Raw genomic sequence first — 5,561 nt, 5'->3', positions numbered from 1 at the left:
AAGTAAAAATAATTATATTAACGCTAAAATATATATAGATACTTAATATACTATAGTTAATCTATATCTATTTAAATAATAAAGAGGTTATCTAATCTCTAAGTAAACTTTACCCTTACTAAAAAAAGTAATTCTTTATTTAAATCTATAAACTCTATAAAATACTACTAAATTATATTACTATAGAATAAATCTTAGTTTATTTAGAAATTAAAAGTAATAAAATAATAAGTTTATATATTAAAGAAGCTATTAAATAAAGAGATAAGAAAAAACTATTTAGTATTATAAACTTCTTAGATTTTAACTTAAAAAGCTATTTTTTTACTACCTCTTTATAAAAATATTAATTAATAAATAGAATAATAAAAACTTAAGTAACTAAATAAAGTAAGTTAATATATAGCTATCTCTCTAAATAGATTAAAGCTTACTTATATAAATTAAATCTTAAATATCTCTAAAACTTAAATAAGCTTTTTATATTAATTATTATTTAACTTTATATAAATAAAATAAACTTTTACTATTACTTATATTTAATTAGAAGAATTAAAAACCTTTTTTACTTAAATTACTTAAATAAGAATAAAAAGATATTATAAACTAGAGAATATACTTTATTATACTATCTAAATCTTATAAATTATAAAACCTATATATAAAAAAATATTAATATTATTTATATTTTTTTTAATAATATCTTAGAAGAAATTAAAAGACTAAGATATATAATAAAAATAATACCAAAAGTAAACCTTTTAAAATAGTTTAAAATAATAAATATTAAAAACCTTAAAATAATATATAACTAAAAGAGGAATAAACTTCTTACTTAAGCTAATATTAAAAAAAAGTCTACTTTAGAAAATATTACTAATAGTAATAAATATTAATATAACTAAACTAACTCCTTATTAAAAGTCTAAAATAACTAATAATATAACTTTTTAATAATAATTAGTAAAAAATACCTAAAATATAATAGATTATTATATTATAATACTTATTAAAATTATATATTACTACTTATTATTCCCTAAGAACTTAAGTATTTAACCTCTATAAAATAATATAAAGCTATTACTAAAATAGTTAAGAAGATTAAATTTTAGTAATAAGACTTTTACTATAGAAATAACTTAGCTTACTATAATATTTATAGCTATATTATTACTTTTTAATCTCTAATACTACTTATAAGAAGCTATATTAATAATTAAAAAGGAAAAACTAACTTTAGAACTAATATTATTTAGAACTAAATTTAAAAAAAGTAATCTCTTATTTCCCCTTTATATTATATTACTTTATAAATATATATATTATTTAAAACTATAGGCCGCTAGCCTTATATTGTGAAATTTAACTAGTATTAACTGCGAAAGCTAGACTAGTCTCCTCGCCCTCTACTAATAACCTTCAGGTTATATAACTATAGTTCAGACTTAGATATCTTCTTCGCTTCTACACTCCTCTATTAGTCAGACTTTAACTATTATAACAAGCCTCAACTATCTTCCTCTAGCCGCCTCTATCTCTATTAGTCTCCTCTATCTCTCTCTCCTCTACTATTCAGACGTCTATACTATAATAAATAACATCTTCCACCCTACTATGCAGTCTTAATAGCCCTACTACTATTAGCTATACTCTTAATATATTCACCCTTCCTAACTTACTAAACCCTTAGACTACTTTAGTTATCCTAAGGAAATCTATAAGGTAGTTATACGTATTAGAATTACTATTAATAGCTTTAACTATCTCTATATTAACCTTAAAACTATATAATTCTATTATATTATCCTTATTAGCTATCTTAAGTAAGTAATTTAGGATAAATTTAAGTAAAATCTTCTTATTAGTATAAAGAAAGTTACTATACTTAAAGCCCTTAATTTTATTAACTTTAATCTTATAAATTAAGTTATTTAGTATAGTCTTACTTAGCTTATATATAAATATAATAAAGGGGAAGGATATTATAGTTATTATATATATAGGAGGATGTGAGGAATAAGCTTAAAGCTTTATTTAAAGTAGTAGTTAAGTTTTTATATTATAGCTATAAGAACCTTTTTAACTATATAAAGAGTTATACTATTAAGTTTATACCTTTAAGTATAGGTTTAAGCTATTACTAAGCTCTAGCTATATTAGCTATAAGTATTATTAGCGTTTTATATTATAAATAACGTTCTTATAAATAAGAGCGTTATAAATAATATATTTATAAATAATAGTATTATAAATAACGCTTTTATTAGTATGTTTTACTACTCTACTACCTACTTACCTGCCCTCTTCTACTAGGGATAAGTTAAGCTAAGCGTTAATAACTAGTTATACTGAGATTTATTTATTTATTTTATTAAGATTAAGTATAGGTTAAAGTGCTACTATTAGGTTTTAGTACTATGAAAAAAAGTATAGAGTGAACTATAATACCTACTTATACAGGTTAACCAGACTGCTAACATTATTTAAAACTACTTTATATTTAGTATAAGTATTAAAAAGTAATAAAGAATATAATATAATATAATATAGTATAAATAACTAAGTAGTCTTAGACTAAATAAATAGTAAACTATTAAGGATAATAAAAAATACTATAAAAGGGATTTAGTACCCCTTAAGTGCTAAAAGTTAGTTATATAATATATAAATAGTAGTATTAGATAGTAGCTATATACCCCTTTAGGGTTCTAAAAAGCTTAATGACACACACACACACACACACACACAGTGTACTCCAGGAGTGGCCCCTGGTAATCGGAGCCGTGGCCGCTGGACTACCCAGCTGTTCCCACGCCAAACCATCAACTCCAGATCGCCTCCATCTCAGCCAGCAGCCCTCTCTCCCTGATCCTTCTCGATAAAGGTAGCCTCTCCATGCACCAGTGGAAATCCACTAAGGCTCCAACCAGGCTTCGCACAGTGATGCATTAACCACATCTCGAGACTACCTAACTAACGTTCAGCACCTCCTCAACGACTTTGCGTTCTGAATCTAGCCGTTGACAAACGCGCCGTCTAAGGTTCCGGGGCAGCCATGTCTGTAGGACTGGCTCTGTGTAAGGCAGGTGGGTACCGCAGATGCGCGAACAGTGCATTTGCCAAAAGCTTCGGGCCAACGCTGGTGTTGGTGGGGACTCAATGTGGTTTCACGCAGCGCCGACACCGAAGCAACCTGGAAACATTTGCGGTCGTTGACGGGTTAGCCAGGACGGGAGGGACGGTGAAGAACAGGCCAATCAGGAGTGTGGGTTCTCTTTGTTGGTAGCTGACTTCCAGCTACCCACAGGCTGTAGGTAGCGGACCTTCGGCTACCCACAGCGCTGTAGGTAGCGGGGAGTGCACTACCTGCCCACTGAAGCCCTGATTGGTACGTGCCTTGCCGGACGTGCATCATTTTTGGCGCTTGCACCGCGTGTGCCTGCGTGAGAGGACACTGGGCCTTTGAGCTTCAAAAGTCCGACTCGACTGAGTTCGAGATTTTGCTGGAGAATGAGGCGCCCGAATCGCAAGTTTGTTGGAGATTCGGTCCGGGCTGGTACCCCTTGCCTGCACAAGGGGGACGGAGCAAACTTCCGAGAGCAGCCGGCATTGCTACCGCTGTTTTCGTCCTGCGATGCGATTATGTGCCCCTGACCAAGTCATCGACTTTTCCTCCAGCTCCTGGCATGTCATCCTCGCGCGTTCTGTTGATTTCTGTGTGCAATGCCTTAGAAAGTCCCTGCTGATGGGTTCGAACCTCTCCCACGCGCAGCTGCCTGGGGTAATTGAAGACATGGCGCGCCTTGGTGGTGTGGTCTCAAGCCGACCCTTCTTGCGGAAGCTGTGAGGGAACTGGTGTTGGTGTTGCGGTGCAGAGGAGTCGGAGAATTTACAGTGTCCGGGCCGTGAAAGCTGCGTCGGCACACGAGCTTGCTCATGCCGTTCTTGAATAGCGGAATAAAATGCTTGACTTGATGGGGTATGGAGCCTCGTTTGGGGCGCATCGTCCTCGTTAAGTGTGGCCACGATGGAAGTCCGGTCCCCATCGAAGGGTGATTTCGAAAGCTGTTGAGTTGAAGCTTCGTGGCGGGGCCCCATCGGCGGCCGAAAGTTCGGTACAGATGCTGCCGTTAGAGACAACGTGGACCGGGAATGATTACCCACCGGGTGGATGAAAACAGTCATTCGAGATGCTAATGAGCTGCCTTGGAATACCGGAGGATATCTGGGAAGGCTGCGCTGTTAGGTATCGAGCTGTTGAGTTTGTAGTTACGACGCAGCCCCCCCGCAAAAAGACTACGGCAAAATTCACCCTATACGCAGGTATAATTCTAGAAATACTATATAAGTACTTTAACCTATACCCTCTACTAATTAAAGAAAATAGTATAGAAACCCTATATATTCCTACTAATAAGTAAACCCTCTAAATATTACTATATAAAGTTAAATATGCACCTTAGCTAAATAGATTAATAGAATAGTAATAGCGCTAGCTACGTAGCGTAGAGCTAGTAGCAGCAGTGCTATATATAGTAGGGCTAATTATATTAAGGCTAAAGAGGTTATTAAGGCTCTTATAGCGACAGCTTTACTAAACCTTCTAATAAGGTATTATAAACGCTACTAAATAGAGATAACTCCTCAACTAAAGAGGTTATTATAAGAGGTTCTTATAGCTAGAAGTATAAAAAGCTCTACTACTATATATAAGGCCTTATGCTCTTCTTTCTTCCTCTTCTTCACCTTTAAACTTATATTAATAACCTATCCTTATAACTTATAAGAAACCTTTATAATATTAGCACCTAACCCTATATATATATACCTTAAGCTTAATATACTTATTAATATAAGGAATATATAAATACTTACTATAGAGTTTAATATTAATTTAATTAATAAAAACCTCTCTTTTTTTATATAACTTAATATATATAAAGAGTATATAATTAAAATAATACTTAAGAGAGCTCTTATTAATACCTTTATAGGAGACCTTAAGATATATAACTTAATTAATAATAAGTATATAAACTTAGCTATAGAAGTAGATAGAGTATTTATATACTTTATAGAGTAACCTTTCTTTAAATAAGCCCTCTATAATACTAAAATAGAGGTAGCTCTCTAGGGATTAGTAAGTATAGCTTATACTAACTAATAGAGAGAGCGTTACTAATAATAGTATAGCTACTATAAAGGTGTTAGCTAGCTTAATTAAATAAGAAGATAATAATAGTAATAACTTAATAGTAAATAGTAAAGTAGTAATAAGGATAGTATTTAATAGTAGTATAAGTAATACGTAAGAGAGAGGATAGGTTAATAGTTTAGTAGTCTATAGTAATTAAGTAATTAAGTAATTATAAACTATATTATTACTAAAGTGAAGTTAGAGATAGTGAAGTTATCTAGTATAACGTGTATATATAAGTGCGGCTAAGGTTAGGAGAGATAGTTAGAGACTTAGGAGGTCGTCAGGTTACGATTATGTGACTGAAAGCTATGTGTATTGTTAGGAGGCGTGGAGTTAGGAGGTCTGTCGCTCTAAGCAG

The sequence above is a fragment of the Colletotrichum siamense genome, assembly GCF_013390195.1.
Source record: "Colletotrichum siamense strain Cg363 chromosome Unknown KSG_Cg363_contig18, whole genome shotgun sequence".
NCBI lineage: Eukaryota > Fungi > Ascomycota > Sordariomycetes > Glomerellales > Glomerellaceae > Colletotrichum > Colletotrichum siamense.
The sequence above is the reverse complement of the archived record's forward strand: the minus strand, read 5'-3'. Positions refer to the sequence as shown.